The sequence below is a fragment of the Vanellus vanellus genome (genome assembly GCF_965231255.1).
Source record: "Vanellus vanellus genome assembly, chromosome: 7".
NCBI lineage: Eukaryota > Metazoa > Chordata > Aves > Charadriiformes > Charadriidae > Vanellus > Vanellus vanellus.
Genome location: NC_138912.1, coordinates 476,886 through 498,991, shown reverse-complemented (window position 1 = coordinate 498,991; position 22,106 = coordinate 476,886). Strand labels below are relative to the sequence as shown.

The following is a 22,106-nucleotide window of genomic DNA, read 5'->3' as shown; positions in this document are numbered from 1 at the left end:
GCGATACCCGCTATCCCGTGCTGGCGTTCTGTGCGGCGTGGGGGACTTCCCAAGCTGGGAAAAGGTGCAGGCTGACAGACCTGGACTAAGTCCACGTGCTTAAAAAATAAAATGTAACAGGATTAGATATCTGTGAACATGAGGAGGAACAGGCAGATGATCATGCGAGGCTGGCGTGCCAATAGGGTATATTTCTGATCTGTGCATGTTTTGATTTTTTGGGGGTCTTTGGAATGTATTTTAAGCAACGGTTGATCTTTCTCAAACTTGAGAGAAAAGTTCTTATCTCTGCTGTTCGTTAGTCTGCAGTCTCTTTGCGTAAATGGAGCCTGTGTTCTCAGCGTCAGGCGTGTTTTCGGAGAGCCTGCCCCATCTGACACTGCACGCTAACGTTCCTCGCTTTTGTTGTCTGCCTGATGTTTCCTTCCTTGAGAATCTATATTTAGTGTTAAAAAGTATTCACTGTGGCATAGGACACAAGGCAGTTGCCTTTCAAGCAAAAGGAAACGGTTCTCTGTAGGGATAAGAGTGAACGAAGGGCAGGATTTCCTGTGGAAACTCACCCACAGGAGAGTTGACTTTTACTTTGAACCTAATGGTGAAAAAGGCTAAACAAAAAAAACGGGACGATTTACACCGACATAAAAGATTTTTTTTTTTTTTTTCTCCGCTGTAACCACCTCCTTTGTACTTCTCGGCACGTTTGCTGTAGCTCGAATTAGGCCTTCTCTTGGCAGGTGGGGAACAGGACCATTTCGGGCGCACCCTTCGGAGCGCGCCTGTCCAGACCTGACGAGGTGACGTCGCTGCGTGGTTTCGCAGTCGCTTGCGGGTGTGTGGTGCGTGTGCTGGGGGTAGCAGCTCCAGCGTGTGCCACGCACGCAGTCCTAACGCAGCTTTGTGCCATGGAGCGCAGGGGAAACGCTGTAGAGTCGAGGAGTTAAAATTGGCTTTTTCAGTACAGAACGGCAGTGGTGGGTAGGACGAGCTCTGAGAGCAGCAGATGTGTTCCCTGGTGAATGTGATCTGTTTTCCTCTCCCTTATTAATGGCTCTAAAAATAGCCTGCCTTTCAGGACAGAGTCACGGACAGGCCGAGCCTGTCTCACTGTGGGCGAAAGGGACGGGGTGCGCGGCGCCGTGGGGCTGTGCCAGGGAGCCGAGAGCCCCGTGGGAGCGCTGGCGGGACGCGTGCCCCACCGCGTGGGAGAGCAGCGCCCTTCGCGTGTTGGGGTGCCCTGTGTACAGCACAGGGGCTCGGGAAGCTTTGCATATGGTTTTAATCCCTCCAGTGGCCGTGCATGTCCCCACGGGTGGCTACGGCCAGAGCCGCCCCGCGGTGGGGAATCCACCGCTTCCCTGGGGAGATCAGCCCATCGGCGTATTGTGCGCCTTGTGAAAGACTTTCCTCTTGTGTCCAGTCGGAATCTCCTCTGGCATTTCCAGCATCGCTGCCTGATCTGGGCAACATGTTTAAAAAATGGAATAACCCAATAATGCATTTCTGTGCAAAATATTCCTGCTTTCCTGGTTAAAGTTTTGTCCTGTCTCAGTAAGCTGAAATGATGCCTTTCAAAGAGAAAAAAGCACAGTACAGTGCTATTTCACCTGAACTTTCCCAAAATGTGTTAATATTTGTTTTGTTTCGGTTCGTACAAGTTCCCGAGACACAAAGGTTCCTGGACAAGCAGGCCTGAGTTAGCGGTGATCCCTGGGGGCCTTCGGAAGAGCTGGGCCTGGCTGGGGAAGGGCATCTTCCCCCGGTGCCCGGAGGCAGGGCCAAGCGGGTCGCGCGCCCTGGGCTGCTCCTCAGCACCTCCCCGCGTGCTGGCAGTCAGACAAGAGACCAAGCAGTGTGACTTGGGCTATGAGATGGTCAGCTTCTTAATTAATTTCTTCCCTTTAGCTTATTTTTTTAGGACTTCTCAATGTCCGTATGAAGGTAAAGTTCCTGACGGTGCTCGTGTTAACGTTGTATGGAGACTGACAGATGTGTTTGTAGCTGTCTGGCTGACAGCAACGTGGGTTGTTCTTTTTTTTTCTCCTTCAAAGCAAATGAAAGCTTTCCTTTCTGAAGGAAAGTTGTTTTTTTGTCGGGATTCCCCGATCCCTTCTCAGACAGCAAAGGAGCGTAAGCCAGGCGCTGGTCGGTGGTGCCGGTGAGGGGCCGGGGGCACGGGAGGGTCCCTCCACGCCAAGGACGGCTCGTGCGCTGGGCTGGCCGAGTGGGAGGCTGCCGGGTCTCCATCCGTGGAGATGCTCTGACCCCCCGACATGTCCCCGGGCGCCTGCAGTGGGGACCAGCCGGGAGCGGGGTGAGCAGAGCCCCCGATTCTGTGATTCTGTTCTGAGAACAGAATCATAAAAGCATCTGGGTTGGAAGGGACCTTCAAGCTCGAGTCCAACCGTTAACCCAGCACTGCCAAGTCAGCCACCAAACCCTGTCCCTCAGCACCACGCCTCCATGTCTTTTAAACACCTCCGGGGATGGCAACTGCACCCCTTCCCTGGGCAGCCTGTGCTAGCCTTTGACAACCTTTTCGCTGAAGAAATTGTTCCTAATATCCACCCTAAACCTCCCCTGGCGCAACTTGAGGCCGTTCCCTCCTGTCCCATCGGGGCAGAGCCCGACCCCCCCTCGCTGCCCCCTCCTGTCAGGGCGCTGTAGAGAGCGAGAAGGTCTCCCCTCAGCCTCCTCTTCTCCAGGCTGAACCCCCCCAGGGCCCTCAGCTGCTCCTTATGAGACTTGTAGTCTTTTTTTATTATTAAGAATTTATTTGCAACATACAAAAAGAATACATTCCCTCTGTTAAATGAAGGCATTCAGCTGTATCGGGTACCAGTTACCCTGCTGGCTCAGTCCTGGTGCAGGGCCGGGCAGTGGTGTGAAGGTCGGGGGGGCCCCGCGCGGGCAGAGCGCACCGCGGGCACGTCCCGCCCAGAGGGGACCCTGCCAGGGCAGGCGGGATGGGGCGGCGGTGGTGGGTGTCATGTATTTGCTTCATCAGACAACTGGTGGCCTTATTCCCCAGTTAGCCTCTGGGGGGTCTGAAATTCAAAAAGGAAGGGGAAAAAAAAAGGATTACTTCTGTGACAGCAGTAAGTTTTACTTCTGCCTCTCACTAACAACAACAGGAGTCTTTGAATGGGAAAACTGTCTATAAATACCCAATTATCTATATGATTGTGGAATTGGAAGCTTTGGTTTGTAGTTGACCCTTACCATTACACCCAGAGGTTGGTAGGAGGCGTTTCCTGCGGGTACTGCCTGCCCTGGTCTTGTGCAGTAATGAACAGATGTCCTTTACCTGAATGAGTTTCTGCTCATTTTGATTAAGTTTTATGTAAATTCCAAAATTACCATAATGCTACTTTTTTGACACTGTAGTAACCTCATGTGAATTAACGAAGCGTTGCACAAATCAGAATTTCAAATATATTTTTTGGTTTATCTCATGTGTTTATTATTTTATTCTTCCATGAAAGCTGCCAAAACTCTATAGTGTTTCATACTCTATAGTGCTTTTTTTTTTTTTTTTTTCCCCTTTTGAAGGGTGGGGGAGCAGTAAGCCCTCCACTTTCAAAATGTACTGTTTGGGGTATTTTACTTGTTTTTTCCCCTTGTAAGGTGAGGGTTGAGCGCTGATGTCTTGTTTAAAGGTGTATCCTGACTGAGACCAGCAAAACCGACTCCATCCAGCCTTCGCGTAGGAGCCCTGGGGCCTTGGCACTGCTAATGCATCTCTCTAGCAAGAGGCTCTCTTCTGTAATCAGGGCCCACACGCAGTCCCTAAGATTTATATACTGAAATAAAGAACTGGAGAAATCAAAATTCCAGGCGTCTAAAATCACTATTTCAATATTGCTTAGTACTTAGGTTTCCAAATGAATGTTGATACCCAATTTAAATGTACATCCGTTTTGAAAGCAACAGGAAAGTATTTATGTATTTCATTTGAGAGTTTGCTTCTGCTTAAGCTAAAACTGACTGGATAAAACACTTTGCAATGGGCTGTACATATGTCTCTGACAATTTATATCTTTATAAGATTGCCTATCTGCAAGGCATCTGATGGTCTTTTATATGGAGACTTATCAGAATACCAAGGATGTTATTTCCAATTGCATATATCAGTTCTGCTCCTTTGGCTTCTTAGAAATTGCATCAATAATGTTAATAAAATAAAGCAAAACTGTTTTCCTTCTAGCACTTTGTTTCTCAAAATTGTATTTTTTCAGTTTTGAAGACTTGTTTCTCCTGGTATGCTTTATTTTTACCACAAAAAAATTATCTAGATATATTTGTTCTTAAATTTTCCCTCTTAGAGTGTTGAGTGCAATTGTAACACATAAGCCTCCTCCTGGAGGGTCCCGAGGATGTGAGAAGGAAGATGATTTGGCTCCCCTTACATCCCTCCTGAACAACCAAGGTGTCGGTAATTGTATATATATATTTATTTTTTTATATATATATTTATATATATATGGCAGCTGATGCTTCCTGGGTTGAGTTAGGGTTGTGGTTTTCTGTTTTGGTTGGTTGAGTTTTTCCTTCCCATCCTTCCTGTATAAAGCAAACCCAAAACCTTTGCATTTGCTTGAGGAGACCCAGTTGTGACACACAGCAGTAGAAGAGGTTGCTCCAGTTCCACCCGCTGGGAGAAGACTCCCCGGGTCCCTTCGCCTAAGCTGAGCCGTGAATGAGATCAGACCGAGTGTTTGGTTCTCTGGAACTGGTGCCCTGGTCAGCAGCGCTCACACCTTCAGCCCTTCGTTGGGTACCCGGAGCAGTCTGGTCTGAATTTCCTGCCAGGACAGAGTTTGGCAGAGACTCGCTTCCCCACTGCCAGTAGTGGCCCCAGCGCAGTATGACGGCACTGGCCCCCACCGCCCGTCACGCCAGCTGACTCTGGAGCGGGGGTTATGGCACAGTTGGCTGCCTGAGGAGCACGGGGCTCCATGGTGCACAGAGGTCCTCGGTCTCACCAGGGCCGAATCCAGCCTCAGTGGTTTTGGGAAGTGTCAAAAGGTCTGCTTTCCCTTCCTGAGAAGCGGGGTCCTGATGGCCTGCTGAATTGGTGTCGCTTGGTGCCCAGTGCTCGGGGCTGATGGCCGAGCGAGCTGCCCCGTGGGAGTTGGGTGATGCCCTGTGCTTCAGGTACGTGCAGTTGAGCGGGGCACGGAGAAGCAGCATTTGGTGCTCGCCACCACGGTGACTCTTTGCCCCTAACGTCACTACGTGCTTTACGCGGGGCTCCCAGCCCTGGGAACTTGGTGCCGTGAAGCTTTTGGGAGTCAGGCGCTGTTGAACCCCCGACGGCGTGGGGCTGACTGCCCTGTGCCTTGCTGGGTGCTCTGAGCTCGCGCTGGGCTGTGTGCGTGCGTGTGACTTGTCTCGGACCCTGCCGGGGCTGCGGGCTTCATCCCGCATTGCCCATCCGGGAGCTCCGGCGCAGCACGAGGTGCTTTCAGCAGTGTTGCGCTGCGTGTTCGGGGGAGCTGGGCTGGCGGAGGGTGTCACCCCGCAGGGGAACACTGTCCATTCCAAACCACCTCTGCCCGGCGCCCTCCCAGCGATGCCAGAACAACGTTGGCATTTCGGGGGGGGGGGGGGGGGGGGGGGGGGCTCTGAATAAAGCCAAGAAGAACCTTTGTGGATTATGGCGCTGTTGATTGAGGACACACTTATTACAGAAACATGCACAGCTGTAAGAAGAAGAATAAAAAAAGATGCTGAAAACCTGCTCTCTAGATCAAACTGAAGTTAATTTCTAAGTATTTCCCTGGTCGCTTTATTTCTGAAATAGGATGTAGACAACTTTCACATGGTCTCCTCTGCCGTCAAATACATGTGTTAGATCACTGCATATTTTTTTGTGTGATGAACTGCGTTGTGGCATCCCCATGCTTCACTAGGCAGTAAATTGACTGCCGTTCTCAGGACTATGGTATTTTGGCATGAAAGGTCTCTCTTCTGACTTAATAGGGTGTGTTGGAGCCGCCTCACTGACAGCTTGCACATTGCTGGTGTGTTAGTCCTGGAACTGATTCTGCAATGATTCTGGGAAAGCCTCGGACTTTCATCCCGGCAGAGCAGTGCCCAATCAAAAGGGCTGTAGCTCGTAAATGTGCATATCTTCTCGAGGAAGGAGCATTTATTGCTTGGAGTAGTTGACACGCACTGCTGTACACCAGTGCTTAGAGCTCTTGAATTTTAGCTCTTCAGCTTTAGGTCATGAAAGCTCTTGCCTACAAAAGTGAGCATTTACATAATATTACATTTATTTTTTTCCATGGAACACATTCTACAGTATTAATTTAAGACAATGTTTTATACTGGCCGCCTACTCTGCAGTTCCTCCCTGAGCTGTTTGGCTCAGCGGTGTCACGAAGCCGTAGGTGGTGTTGAGTATGTGCGATACGCACGCACCGGAGTGGCTAACCTGTGCTGCTCTCTCCGGTGCATTTGTTTCTTGTGCAGAGGCACTGGGGGGCTGTGCCATCGCTGCTTCAAGGCACCGGCACAGTACAGCTGTGAAAAGGTGTGCCACTGCCACAGCCAAGAGGATTAATAAAATACGTAGGGTAATTTCAAGCCTCCATAAAACCTAGCTTGCAGGAAGAGCTCTTTCTGTCGTTGGCTTTGGTGGCTGCTGTCACTGTTGAGCCTTTATTGCCTCATAGATCTGCAACTAAACATTTCCTGAATTTGTAACTACGTCCCTGTCATAATGTGGACATAGGAACGCTGTGGCAGCAGCAGCAGCTACAGGGTAGGGATACGGCTCTCAACACATCTCGCTGTGACTTCGCTCAGAGAACCAAATTCTTTATCAGGCACTTGCCAGTGACTGACCAGGATTTTCTTTCTTTCATCTGTCTCGCGTATAACTGCTCTTGCTTACCTTGCTCGCTAGGAAGATCTCAGCTTGCTGCGCGCCTCTGAGGTCAATAGAGATTACTTGTAATGGGCTGATCCGGTGTCCCCATCCTGAGACCCATTGATTACTCGCTGCTTGATGGTGCCACTTCGCGTGGTGGGTCGGTGCCCACCTCCGCCACGGCGGGGAGACACGAGTCAGGACAACATTGCTCCCCTACGGTTGTGCTGTGAAGCACCCGGAGCACACGCAAAGCTTTGCAGGAAAGACTCAAACCCCAGGGATTAACAGATGCAGTCTGGTTTTGGTGGTGGTGGGTGTGGTGGATTTTTTTGTTTATGTCATTTTTCAAAGTTCATTGGCTCAGTGATTCTTCTAGTGGCGTTGGGAAGAGGGGCACCTCACTATGTTATAGATTTAACTTTTGAAACTGGATCTTAAAAACAAATGTTTTCATACCATGTACATGTAAAAACAAACAAACAAACAGTTGCTGTAGATAACAAGTAATTATGCCCATATTAGACCTTTAAAATCTCCCCCTAGGATTAATTTAAAACAAACACAGAAAGAAACCCTGCAAATACATAAGATAGACCATGGTGGTGGTTGTGATTGTGAATATTGCCAGAGCTCCGATTTATCTACCCAGGTGCAAGAACAGATTAATTTTATTTCCGCTCTTTTTCAGTATAACGTCTGTTTTCCCTATGCCATTGCAAAATCAGGATACGAAGTAATTGGAAACTTGACTGTATTAATGTGGTTAATCTCTGCTATTTGCTAACAATTGTAGTTTGTGTGGTGTTGTGAATAGTAGGTGTTGGATTAACTCTTGTTGTTAATACTCTTAACACGCTGGTTATTCAAATATCCAGGAGCCTTTAATCTTTCAATAAGATGTTGGTAATAGAAGTTAAATTTGAAATACATTGGGGGTTTGCTAGGGTCAGGATAGTTAAGACTCGCAGCTTTTTTTATTCCAGTCTTTGCAGTTACTTGTAAATCGCTGTTCACGGGAGGGTACCGTATGCGCTTGCGCCTGGCTGGATGCGTCCCTTTGTGGGACGGGGATGAGCCCTGCGGGGCTGCGCTCGGGGGCAGCCTGCGCAGGGCTGCGCTGGGCCGGCAGGGGATGGGCGTGCTGCCTGCCTTCAGAAAACACCTTCTTTTAAAATGGTTTCACTTCGCTTCTTTTAAGGGTATATGTGGGTGTATGTTAGACCTGTATAAACCTGGTCTTGCTGCCATCAGATAGGCTGTGTTATTTTCAACACAAACAGTTACGGAAGTCTCCAAGTCTTGTTGCTCCATCTCAGTAATTCTTACGAAAATTACCTGTTGTTTAACTCTACTAAAAATAGTTATGAAAGAATGCGTATGTTCGATTAATATAGTGTGGGAATCTTATAATTGAAAGCTGAGATTCGTTAGTGTTGAGAGAAATCTCTTTTGTTCTCTGACGCTGGATTAACTAAGAAAGCAACAGACTTGGGACAGATACTGGTGCTGTTTGGACTATATATGTGTGTGTGTAAATACACACACTTACCTGTGTGTGTGTGTGCTTATATACACGCACATTTCCCAAGTCTGCTGCCTTACTAGGCTTTCATTCATACGTGTAGAGGAACAGTCTGGCATTGTGAAGGAAAAGAGGAAATGTTTGCTTTTTTTGTTGGTGGTTGTTGTTCACAACCCAGTTCTGTGTCACCGTTGCCCATTTAAGACATTATTTGATACAAATGGCATAGGCTGAGGAAAGAGGGTGCCTCTGTGGATGGTGTTGGTTTACAGGTTATCAAGCAAATTATTTTTTTTAATAGAGTTGTATCAATCATTAAAGCTGTGATTGGGCTAATTAACAGTCTTTGTCAGTCAGAGCATACATGAATAACGAAGGGCCAGAGGAGCGTTTGGGTATTTGGGAGGATTGCTGTGTGTTTTCGCTTATGCTCCTCTCGGGGTCGGGAATGTGATTTCCAGGTGTTCGGCAGGCGCAGCCTTGGACTGACTGCGAAAGCCGTAGGACGGCGTTAGCCGCGCAAACCCCCCGGCGCTGCGTGCGGGGCAGGTTGGGCGCTGATGACTCAAGCTTTAAACACTTTTTCACGTGAAGTGTTTTTTCCAGACGTGGCACTGCCGAGGCCTGCGGGGAGGAGCGGGGGGTCCTGCTGTCCCTGGGGGGTCCCACCCCGGGGGCTGTGTCGCTGCCTCCCTGCCACCGGTACCTCCCCAAGGCAAGTGCTCACCTCTCTGCGATGGCAGACGCAGCCCATCCTGCTGCTGAACTTTCTTTCCACACGCCAGCTGCTCGGAGAGAGGTACTCGGTGTCCCTGTGGGTGTGCTGGGGAGAAACGTACTGGGACAGCCTGACATCGCTCCCAGTCCTCTGCAAAGCGCTCTGACCCGTGCTTCAGCTCTGGCACGTTCTGCTTTCAGCAGAGATGGGCATAGACATGTTTGAATGAGCTGCTGAACCGGAGTCTTGCGAAGTACTATCATATACAAGCGATGGGCTTCTCTCCTGGCTGGATTTCACGGAGTGGGGATGGCAGTGATGGTTACCCACAGGCTGAGCCAGGAGCAGATCTTCCAGAAGGGCTGTTCTTGTGTCACCTTCTGCTGTGTGCAGTACTCGGTGTTTGCTCTAATGCTGTATTGCAGCAGTATGCTTTGAGTGCAGTTTTCATCTTTGTACTTGAGAGTTACAAATGTTGTGTTACAATCTTATGTATTGTATGTGATTCACAAACTTTTTCCTGAGATTTAAGTGTTCATATGAATGACAAGTTGCTTTTAGTCACTGCCCTTGAGTCATCCTTTATTAAGTGCAGGCATTGTTCGTACTGAATTAGGTGACCAATTTCAGTTTTGTCATGTAAACTTTATTTTTCCGTTGGTAATGAGTGATTTTCTTTTTTTGGTGTGGGATTTGTTGTTTGCTTGTGGTTTTTTTTTTTTTTTCCCTTTCCTTTTTTCTTTGAATCATATTCTTGGCTGGACTTTCTGTTCCCTTATGCCTGTGGAGTTTAGGAGGCTCTCCTGAATGTCCACATTGAGAACCTGAGACAGAGCTTCGGGGCAGGAAAGCAAATTGGCAGTCCTGTCCAAGGTGCAGCCTGTTGATGATGTTCCCCGCTCGCTGTCATGCCCTCCCTGCGGGGAGCTGCTCTTCACCCTCTCCCGGGGTCTGCGCCGGCCAAGCACCTGTCTGCGGGCGCTTTGGCCAGTCCTGGCCACCGTGCGCCTCGCCATGCGCCCCGGCTCCGGCGTCTGCCTGGGCGCAGCTCTGCCCAGGGCTGAGGAGCCCACAGGGGTGCACCGAAATGTTGGGCATGTCTCTGTGGAGTGTCCCGGTGTTTTGTGCTAATTACTGAGATCTGCGCACAGCAGGGTGGAAAGATGCCCTTTTTCAAATGAGAGAAGTTTTTGAACAGGCTTTGTTCTTGTCAGGTCAGGCTGGGTGAGTGGTCGACTTGACTCACAGTAACTTGGTCGCTTCCTCTTCCTCCTCCTCTGCTAAAGCACAAGGGCACCAGCTACTGCACTTTGTACATCCCAACACTCAAACTAAATTTGGGGATGCTTTTGCTAACTGATGTTCTTCTTTAATAAAAAGTATTTGTTGTTTTAATTCATTTTCTTTATTTGAATTTCCTGTGAGCAGAATGAAGTTTGCTTTCTGTAGGTGCTGTGCGATGTCGTTCAGTGACAGTGCTTGTGTTGACAGGCAAAACGCTGTGTCTCCTTTCTCCTCAATGGCTGCTCTGAGGGCTCTTTGGCATAAGAGCAAGTGTTGTGCTTCAGCCCTGGAGTCCTCTTCATCATAAGGTCACACCAGAAGAGGCCGTCTCTGGGTGCTCATGATCTATCCTGTATCTGTCCAATGACATGAGCTTTCAGCTGTTTCCATCACACTGCCATGATACCATAGATCACTGTTTTTCACATCACTGCATTGTGTTTTCTCCTGTCAAGGCTCATCCTTGCCATGGTAAAGTTCCCATCTTTTCGTCCTGTGCCGTCTGCCTGGCACTGCTGGCGAGAGCCCGCTCTGCTCCCAGTGCCATGCTCTTGCATTCACAGGATCATAGAATGGTTTAGGTTGGAAGGGACCTCATAGATCATCCAGTTCCAACTCCCCTGCCCTGGGCAGGGCCACCTCCCCCCAGCCCAGGGTGCTCCCAGCCCCATCCAACCCGGCCTTGAGCACCTCCAGGGATGGGGCAGCCACAGCTCCTCGGGGCACCCTGCGCCAGGGGCTCACCACCCGCACAGTCAACAATTTCTGCCTCATATCTCATCTAAATCTCTCCTCTTTCAGTTTAAAACCATTCCCCCTCATCCCGTGGCTCCCCTCCCTGATCCAGAGTCCCCCCCCCAGCTCTCCTGGAGCCCCTTTAGGCACTGGAAGGGGCTCTGAGGTCTCCCCGGAGCCTTCTCTTCTCCAGGCTGACCCCCCCACCTCTCCCAGCCTGTCCTCCCAGCAGAGGGGCTCCAGCCCTCCCAGCAGCTCCGGGGCCTCCTCTGGCCCCACTCCAACAGGTCCATGTCTTTCCTATGGTGGGGGCTCCAAAGCTGAATTAATTTTGGGCAACACCTAATTGCCTGAGCGCACAATTGCACATAATTGCACATAATATGTGCTCAGGCAGTTAGGTGTTGCCCGAAATTAATTTATGGCAAATGCCAGAGTCTGTTGCCTGTCTCCAAGAGCAATGCTGGGGACACTGGTGTCGTGGTTTGGGCCGGACTGGCCACTGAAGCGGATGATGTGTCGCCTGAGCCCAGAGTTCTGGTTATGGGGCTGCCTGGCTGGGTGGCTCCCACCGCGGGCTGTGTCCGTCAGCTGCCGGCAGGCCGTGCTTCCCGTGCTCGGGTTGATCGGCAGCTGCTGCGTGGCCGGTTGTGCGCATCGTGTGGTTCCTGGTGCTCCGTGCCGGGTGCTTGTTCAGCACCATGCAGAAAGGCCATAGTCCTGACCCCTTCCTCAGCGCGAGAATCCACGGTGGGGCAGAGCCGTGCTGTCCTGCCCCGCGCGGTGCCGTGGCCAGGACTCTCAGCCCTCTAAAGCCTCCAGGTTTACGTCCAGGGGCCAGGTACTTTCTCTGCTTGTGGATGTATTTAACCTGTTCTCCGCAGGAGGGTCCCCACCAACTTCCCTTGAAGTCCGAAGGTTTAGGTTGGTCCTCTGCTGCTTTGTCTAACAGAGACTCGGTGTCTCTCTGCAGTCTCTCTCCCACTTGCTGTTCACGTGGCTGTATTTCCGTGCTCTGATGGGTGTTACGGTGCTCGTTGGTGTGCCGTGCGCCGTTCTCCAGAGAATGTGTCTCACGGGTCTGATTCCTGTGTGTCTCGCTGTCAAGCTGTGCCTTTGTACCTCTAAGGTCACATCAGCGTCTTGGCTGTTGGGAAGGCAGAAGTTTGTCAAAACTGTTTGTGAAGAGCACAGTTGGTTTCAGTGGTGCAGGATGCAATTGCTGAAGTCTGGTGTTAGTGGCAAGATTTATTTTGCTTTTTTAAGCACTATTATGGCATCGGCCTCAGCAGCTGAAGCTGCTGAACTGGAGCTTGTTTCAGCTGCTGCTCATGAGGTGTCCACTCCTGGCCTTGCTTTTGTGGGGATCTGTTTGATTTTTTCATTTGTTTGTTTTAGGGTCTTCCCATAACATGCTAGGTTGGTTTCTAGGTCAGTGAGGCCCTGAAGATTTGGAATATTTTGTCCAGACTGGAGTCCTGCCAGCACATGCTACCATTCTTTTTTAGGAGGTAAAGAAAGGCAGCTCTTCCCTGTCTTGTGTTGTTAGAGGTGAGACTAATTCTGGTCTTGGTGTCAGCTGTAATGTAGATGTCTTTACCTCCCGCTCCTGTGAAGAGGTAGGCGCTTGATCATTGCTTCATCGCTTTCGTTCAGTTCAGATACATCACTCCTGATGTTTCCTCAAGATGTGGCCAGAATAGTTTATTTACTCTTTAACAGGTTACCCTTTGCTGTTACTGTTTTAGGCTGCATTTCCCGTGTTTGAGTGCTACTTGGTTTTGAACGCGCCGTCCCTGGCTGGGAAGGTCTGTCTCTTGGTGTCTCTTACAGTCCAGGTACGCGTGGTTTCCCTTGTGCCAAGAGGAGCTGATGTCTCACGTACAGGGTAGTTTGTAGACAGCTTCAATCATTTGGAAACACACAGCCTTCAAAGCAGGTACCAGGTACTTAGTATTTTTCTTTCATCTTCTGATGTTTTTAACAGGAAGCCCGTGCTTTAGATTTTCCTACTGTTCCTGCTGGAGATGTATGCTAGCGAGCGCGCGGCTCTGGGCCACGGCCTGTTCACCTGTCTCGGGTTCTCCCGAGAGCTGCTTCGCCTGCCTTCCCGCAGCCTTTCCCCTGCGGAGGCTGCGAGCGGTGCGTCTTCTGCATTACTCCACAGGAAGCCGTAACTGCTTCGGTTTCTTTCTGTATTCCCACCGTGTATTGTGTCTTGATTTAGACCCGCTTGCAGGAAGGGAGATCAACAGAGGAGGAGGAGGTGAACAAAATAGGAGTTTACTGCATTTTTAGTAGATGCACAGGTATCAGCAGTGCGTGTCAGGTTGAACAAGACAGACCAAGGCGGTTGTTTCCAGCACCCCTTTGAGAGGCCGCTGCGCCAGGGACCTCGGTCCTTAAATGCTGACCCGATGCTGCAGCGTCTGGTGCCGGCATGGCTCTGTCCTGTGCGGCATCAGTGCAGGACAGCCCGTCCGTACCACTGTCCTTCAATTCTGCCACCCTCCCCTGGGACTTAGGCCCTTCTCCTTCAGGCACAAGGCCACCAGAAGGCACAGACTGTCTTTGCTTCTCCGTGTTTGCCCTCTGCGTTGTGTCTGTGTCTCTTGGCCCTGGCAGGGCATTCCAGCGTCCCGTAGGAAGGGTGGGCAGCAGTCCTCTCCTCTTCCTCGCTCCTCCTAACGCGCTGCTTTCCCCAAGCGCTGCATTCTGCCTTTGTTTCTTCACTTCTCTTCATTCAGCATCCAGCAAGCCACTGCTTTTCTCAGCCCGGGAGTAAAACTGCCCTAAACTTTACAATTAAGGACTTGTGTGTCCAAAACCCCATTTATTTCAACTGTGTTAATTAGCCTAATTATATTACTTCTCCCATGCATTTATTTATTGGACTTAGTGACTGTCACTCTCTGTGGGGTGTAGCAGCAGCAGGAGGGGGCCTTTCTTTTTCTGCTGCTCCTTGGGAAAGCTGTGACACTGCATTTGCTTTTTGAAGTTGTCTGTGCAAATGTATGTAAACATAGCGTTTAAGTAAAAGTTCAGATTTGGAAGAATCTGCACTTTTCCTTAGAAGTTTTCTTTAGACTCATGAGTAATTCCTGTTTTCCTGTTTGATCCTGGTTGGCTTGTCTACATTGACTTTGAAATCGGGTAAACCAATAATGTGAACATAATGTGCAGGGTATCATCTTCTTGTTTGTCAACTGGTTGGTACAAAACGCCACAATAATAGTACCCGTCTGATGTGACTTTTCATTAGCATCGCCTGTATAGTCTGATATTTAGAGCATAGCAACGGGAGTGCTTACAAGTCTATTTGAAGGTGAAAAAAGATTTAAATCAAATAGGTCATTGGATGTGAATGTCAAGAAGTTGCCAGTAAACTTTAAAGATACTATAGGAGATCCAAAATCTTGACCTGAAATCATAATCTAAACAATTCCAGTGAAATTGCTGGAACGGTCATGTTGATGGACCTGAAACCAGCTTTTGAGTAAGCCTGGTAACTCTGGTCAAACAGAGCTGCAGTAGAAGTTTTGTTTTTCATTAAATAAGTAGAAAACCAAATATAGCAAATGCAGGAGAAAATAGCCTCCGTTTCCCATTTTTCTCTGAATGGAGCACAGATTGAAGGGAAGAGCTGACAGAGGCTCTGGGCGCTGCCTGGGGCTGCATCCTTAGAGCGTGTGACTTCAGCAGGGCCGCTGTGTAGCTGTGCGGTGCCAAAAACCCTCCGAGCTCAGGGTTGGGGGGGACCCCTCAGCCCACATAGGGCTCTTGAGACTGTTTAAGTCGGGCGTTTAGAAATTTCGGTCGGTTGTGCTTTGTGTTCAAGTCGGTGTGCAAAGCCCAGCCAGCCAGTTCTCCTCTGCGTTCATTTTGGAGCGCAGAGTTTTCACAAAGTGAGTCAAGAATTTTTTCTTTTAGCTTAATAAATGAGCCTATTCTTAGCTAAAAATAAACTTCACAAAATAGAACCCGCTTTCTATAATTCATCTACTTTCTTCCATTTCCCTCCGAATGAGACTAGAAAGGAATTTTCCAGGCTGTTAATTTGGTTTCATTTAGTTCGCTTTCCTTTTTTTTCTCCCTGAATGAAAGGCCTCTTGCCCTGTCTAAATATATTTTCTCTTTTTCCTTTTTTGAAAAGACTTCTTCCTTGTCTGAATATATTTTTGCAACAGGCTTAAAGCTTTCTTTTGGCGGTTGGGTGTAGTTTTGTAGGAAATGGAAACACTGGGGAGAAGAGAGACTACTTGTATGTTCATTTTGAAAAGCCGCTTGTTTTCAGGACGTTACCAACTCACGTGGTATCCGTGTGTTTGCAAGCTTGCTAGCTCTCTTATAAGCCTGACCGATACAGTAACCAGTGTGACATAAAAAGACTTCAAATGGAAACTGGGCATGAAAAGGGATGGTTTTAGTGGCATTTGGAGTTCCAGGAAAAGGTCAAAACGGCTTTTAATTGAAGGGAGCAGCGGTGCGCGTGTCCTGTTATCCTGACATGGGTCCCCTGTGTTCTGCCGCCTGGAAAGAAGTTGTGCCTGTTTTGGGGGTCGGGTTTCTGTCTGTGCCGTTGGGTGGAGCGGCAGCGTGGAACCGGGACCGCGCTCCCCGGGGCACTCGCTGGGCTCAGCTGCAGCAGCGCAGCGCGAGGAGCGGCCAGTTCCCCAACTGTGGTGCGCCTTTGAGGAGACAGCCTGCGCGCGTCTGCTCGGCCCCTGACCACGGCGGTTAACGCAGGCGAAGGCCGCGCGGGAGCCCGTGCGGGGCAGGCGCTCCCCGGGCACGGGGGAGGGCAGCACAGGGAAGCCCTTGGTGCTCGGGAGAGAGACTCCTTCCGAAAGGATGCTCAAACCTTTTTCTTGCATCTTTCGGTGTCTGTCCTGGCGTTACTCAAGCCCGTTGCTCTCCGGCGGATCCCCGAGGGCGGGAGCGGAGCTGGTGTGCGGGCAGGGGAGGAGGACCTGGAGCAAACGCGGCTGCTGCGGGACTGGGCAGGGGGGGCAGCCAGAGCCACGGAGGCTGATAAAGAGGGTTCGGATCAGTGAATGGGGAGAAGGGGGTTCGTCAGTGGATGGGTATAAAAGAATCTGGCACTGAAGAGGATAAGGAAAAGATTAATTTCAGTTACATTACAAAAAGAATGAGATAATTTAATGAAGGACAAAGCATGGAGAGAAAGGATGGGAAGAAGGCCAAAGAGTCTGGAAGACATGAAATATGATGTACCTATTTTTAGACAGAAAAATAAGACGAAGATAAATTATCTTTCCACTTGATTGTTATCTCCAGTCCTTCAAAACTTAAAATTATTTCATTTATACAGAGGTGACCGGGAGGAGTTTGCGGCAGAGGGCTAGATTACAGAATGTTACCACAGAGTGGTGAGAGCAGAAGGAAAGGATGCGATGGTGCCATCGGAGGGACTGGAAGAGGAGGGCATGGCAGTTGGGAGCATGGCAGGGTCCTTCTCACCATTGGGTCCTGCGGAGGTGGGAGGTGATGGTCACAGCAGTCACAGGGTTACCGAACCCCTGGTCCTGTGCAGAGGAGCCCTTGTTGGCAGCCCTAGTGCCCTCGTTAGCACCTTATCTCCCGAAATCACCCGCCAAGGGACTTGACTGGCATCTTCCAGTGCTGTTTCTCCTGCTTGGATTTGTGTTTCTGTCATCGCTTCTTCAGTGCAGATACAGGCTCTCCAGGAAGGACAGGCAGGGAGACGAGGAGGGGGTGTCACCCTCTATGTCAATGACCAGCTGGAGTGCGTGGAGCTCTGTCTGGAGTTGGATGAGGAGCTGACCGTGAGCTTATGGGTCAAGATTAAAGGGAGGCCACAGACAGGTGATGTTACAGTGAGGGTCTGCTACGGGCCACCTGACCAGGAAGACCGAGCAGATGAGGCCCTCTATAGACAGATAGGAACAGCCTGACAGTTGCAAGCCCTGGTCCTCACAGGGGACTTCGACCACCCCGACATCTGTTGGAAGGATGACACAGCAGGGCATAAGCCATCCAGGCAGTTTCTGAATTCAGCTCTTGTGAGATACCACCTAGACTACTGTGTCCAGCTCTGGAGCCCTCAACGTAAGAAGGACATGGACCTGTTGGAGCAAGTCCAGAGGTGTGCCATGAAGATGAGCAGAGGGGTGGAGCACCTCTCCTATGAAGACAGGCTGAGAGAGTTGGGGCTGTTCAGCCTGGAGAAGAGAAGGCTCTGGGGAGACCTTATTGTGGCCGCCCAGTACCTAAAGGGGGCTTACAAGAAGGCTGGAGAGGAACTTTTTACAAGGGTTTGTAGTGATAGGGCGAGGGGGAATGGCTTTAAACTGGAAGAGAGCAGGTTTAGATGAGATATAAGGAAGAATTTTTTTCCCTGTGGGGGCGGTGAGCCCCTGGCGCAGGGTGCCCCGAGGAGCTGTGGCTGCCCCATCCCTGGAGGGGTTCAAGGCCGGGTTGGACGGGGCTGGGAGTGACCTGGGCTGGGGGGAGGTGGCCCTGCCCAGGGCGGGGGGTGGCACTGGGTGGTCTTTAAGGTCCCTTTCAACTCTAACTGTTCTGTGATTCTGTGAAACCTTCCTGTGTTCAGTGCCGTCCAGAAGGAATTAATCTACAGGTGTGAGAGCTTTAGTCTGTCCTGTTCATGTTATTTCATGGTGCTTTTGCTTCCTGCTGTCACCCGTTTCAGAAAACTTCTGTTGTGAACTGTGAAGATCATCTGGCCCCTCACTTCTTACCTGCTACAGTGCAATTAACAACCCTGTGCAGAATTAACTTGTTTAAACTGACCCTGTGGAGCCGGGCGCTCAGCTGCAGGTCTGGGTGTGGGTGGCACCGGGTCTCCCCAGTGCCATCGCCGGGCAGGATGGCAGGCGGGACGGCGGCCGTGCTCCTCGGCCGCGGTGGGGCGGGCCTGACCCCGCAGCCTGCCCGGGGCCCTCGCCACGGCCGGTCCCTCCGACATCCCTCGCCCCCCCGTGAGCGCTCCTGACTCCGCAGCTCTGGCGTTCCGGTTGTGCTGCTCCGGTGAGGAGGAGGGAAGGAGGAAATAGGGAGGGTCCTACAGCTTTTGGTGACTTCCTTCGCCTCGTACCTGGCTCAGTTCAGAGTTATTTCTGTAAACACCTTCCCCCGAGACTTTGTTCTCTGTTGTTACTTAGTTTATTAGGGGTGTGCAGGCGAGCAACGTTGTAAAATTAGGTGTACCTCTACTTAGTGACCTGAATTCATTTTTCCTCTTCCTGTTCGAACGCTGTGCCAGAAACCTTGAAATACAGTGGGTGTCAGGAGGGGTTATACTGGCAGGGCACGGAGCTGTGTTGAATTCTGTTCTCGAGCAGTCAGGTGCGGGTTGTCCAGGCCGTTGGTGGGATGGTGTCCTTTCTTCCTGAGCTGAAGTTCTCGGTGCACCTGGTGAAAGTGCACAGCAGCGCCATAGAGCACATCTGCCATCAGCTTCCAGGGCCTCCAGGTAGTGACTGTTGGGGTTCAAAATAAGAAGAAAATAAAGCCTTTTTTAAAAACAAACAAAAAGCCAAACTCCAAAGCACTGTTCCTCCACGTGAATCTCTTTGCAGGCTGCTCCTGCTTTTTCACAAACACATGAGTTGGTAGATACCGTAAGAGTTAAATTGGCATCAGGAATGCTATTAGCAGCTTTTATTTTAATTGTCCCTTGTGGCTGACTCCTGCTTACGTTCAAAATGCGTTCCTGGTCTACCTTCAAAATGTAGCTGCTGAAGATTTGTTTATGTGGGGGTTTGAGATCTTTAGTTTTCTAGGGAGGTCTGTCCGTATTTCTGTGTCCTGCAGCGGGAGGTAGGGATCGATACAGTGATGCTCTCCGTTTACAGTATCTGTCATCCAAGGATCTCTGAGCTGTAATGAAGACAAGTAAATTGCCCGTCTGAGCTGTAACGAAGACAAGTATTGCCCGTCTCGTTCCAGGCTGGGTAGCGGAGGGGGAACAAGCAAGCGTCTTGTTGGCTTTCTGCTGTGACTCATCTTGTGGGTCCGGCAGGCACAGAAAGGTCCCGTGACCCCCAGTACGTCTCCAGGAGCCGTGGTGGCAGAGCTGCCACTAAGAGCTGGGGCCATCCGGTGTTGCACTCCTTTGGCCTCTTCCTGCTGCTTCGACGTCAGTCCATGCTAGGTGGCATTTGGATGGTGTCTTATTGCTGTAAGTTCTAGCTGCGTGCCCTTGGCACTTGCTCCGAGCAATGACCCAGGCCATCAGAAGGACTGGGAGCACAGGGAACAAAATGCAGTGACCCCTTTCCCTTCTCAGGAGTGAAGCCATTGTTCCTCCTTGTGACAGACGTGGCCCTTCGGGCGCCGCGCTGGGAGGGCAGCGGGGAGGCGCAGAAGAATGGGGTGAGCCTTGGGTCGCTCTGCACCGTGAGGAGCCTCTGTAGATTGCTCGTCTGAGGGATCGCTGTCACTGCTCGGGGGTTTGTCTGGCAAATTTTTCAATATTTGATCTGATTTCTCAAAAACAGTCTCGCCCAACATATGGGAGGTAGGTGCGGAGCTGCTGGAGGGCTCTGGAGCTGTCTTGTCAGCTTCCCTCTGATGTACTGGGTTGTTTTCATGTTTAATTTTACAATGTTTTCATTTCGCCATGTAGCAAATGGGGAAACTTCTACCACTTGCAATAGTATATAAAAACAAAGGTAAAGTTGTGTTTGATTTTCTCCCCGGGGATTCCTCAAGTATGAATAACTCGCATCAAATATTCTTGATTGGTAGCAATTTTTTCTCCCTTAAAAAGCTGTAGCTAATTTAAATTGCCCTGAATAGCTGCACCATCCTTATTTACAGATTCGCACTCAGGTTTGACTGAAAATCTCAAAACACGCGAAATAGAAATCTTATGTTTGTGCTTAACATGGAAAGACTGTCTGAAACTGGGTGAGGCTCTCGGTGGGAAGTCCTCTGCAGTGCTTTTGCCTCAAATTTGGGTTTGCGTTCTTTGGGGTATTGTGTCACCCGTCATTTAGCTCCTGTCTGTAAATACAGACTGAAATGGGGTTTGGTTCACTTCAGTGGGTTTACAAAAATGACTAACTTCTGTTAATTTGGGATTATTCTTAAAACTTAAGAGGTCCCCAGGACATCTTGCGACTGGCATAAATAAAATAGAGAAGTGAGGAGTGCGTGGGATTTGTTTGTTTGTTAACATGAAAATTGCCTATTACCTACTGAGTAAGGCCATACTTTGTTTTGAAAATAAATACACAGCACTGCTGAAGTCTGCTCCTGGCCTAGTGCAGGACTTGCTTATCTAGTTTTCGTAACCGCCAGAAAATTTTAATTAGAAATTTCACAATCCCCAAGATCTTGCTTTCTTGATAGTTTGAATCTGGCCTTCTGGTTTAGCTCATACACAAATCATATACAAAGCATGTTCCCAGTTCGTGCCTGTTTTGTAGAGTGGTTAAAAAAAAAAAAAATCAATAAATGCTGCAATAAATGCTGCGCTGTCTTCATAACTTCAGGTGAGAAGTCGGCTTGAAATCACAGCAGCTCCTGGTTTGCTCGAGTTCTTGTTGCTGCTGTTGTACAAGCAACAGTCCTTCCTCACTGTTACTCAGGGGTTGTCTCCTTAAGTTCAGAATGTGTAGAAAAAGAGTTAAGTTGCTAAATAAGCAGTTAATGAGACGTGCTTTTAGCGGGACTGTTTCATTGCCGGCCTGGCTGCCTCCAGTTCGGATTTGTGTCTGCCGCTCCCGTGCTGTGGCGGGGACTCGCGCTGTTCAGCCGAGGGGAGGGCACGGGCGGGAGATGTGGATGTTTTGTTCTGTGTGTTTATTAATTTGAGGCATCCCTGAGCTCGGGCCAACATTCGTCCCGGCTGGCGTCGGCCCCAGAACCAGGGGCCTCTCGCTCCGGCTCGCGCCCGGCCCCGTGCCCCCGCGCCGGCGGCTCCCGCACCGAGGGCAGAAACTTCCATGGGAAACACTGACAAAGTTCATCGCAAGGGAAAAAATAATTGTTCCTAAGGAGTGAAAATTTCGCCTTCTCGACCAATAATGTCTGAATTCCAGAATTGTCAAGAAGTGATCAATAAAAGGGAGCTGATGGGTAGCAAAGGACAAATGTAGTGCTTTTTCCCCCTCAGTTTCCAAAAACCTTTTGTAGACTTGTAGACTCTATAGGCTTACAGACCTGGATGACTCTTACAGACTGGTAGACAAAAAAAAATATATTTTTTTTCTACTCTAGAAATCTTTATAGCCACCTATGGGCAAATCTTCATGCAACAAGCAGTAAATATAAATTAGTTCATTTAAAGTTATACGCAACGATTTGAAAACAACACACTCGATGGGAAAAGAGCAGAACAGACACTTCCTGCCTGTGTATTTGCCTCCAGGCGCTGGAGTCCTGACTGTTACTACAGGGAGGATGTTGAGGCATCTGTCTGGTTTTCAGTTCAATACCTTCTGCTGCCTGCCACAGATACTCTACATTCCCGCTATTTCTGGGAGAGAAAAGTCTGATCTGGGTTTTTATTCCCCACCGTGATGCAAAAATTATCCAGCAGTCTTGTTGTTGAAGGTAAAAACAAATGTTTCTCCTGTAGCTGTACATTTAATGTGTGAAAATTGGTTATCTCCCTCCATAATCGAATGGGGGGTGGGTTTTGTTTCTGAAAACACAAACTTTGTTTCATACTTGCCGTATTTTTGCTGCGTCAGTTTCCGTAACTTCTGTAGCAATCTTGAAACACTTCTCCCGGTTTGTCCGTGACGGGAGCTCTAACGCGCCCGAGCATCCTGCGAGAGCACGGTCGGCCCTCTGCGCCGCTGCGTTAGAAGTAAATCCATGTAACGTAGAGCTCAGATTGCGAGGGCTGGGTGTCAGCTTTACATTTCCAGCCGGTGAATGTGTGCTTCTAAAAGCGCGTATCTCGGTGCAGACCACGTCGGTTGGTCTGCTTGGTAGTCTTGCGGGTGTAT

The 22,106-nt window shown here is 49.7% G+C and overlaps 1 protein-coding gene across 1 annotated transcript in view; it reads left to right on the top strand.

Annotated features, from left to right (window-relative positions):
- Positions 1 to 22,106, top strand: part of INPP5A (inositol polyphosphate-5-phosphatase A) — a gene marked incomplete at its 5' end in the record, with an annotated part of 249,378 nt that overhangs the window by 41,766 nt on the left and 185,506 nt on the right. The window lies entirely within an intron of this gene.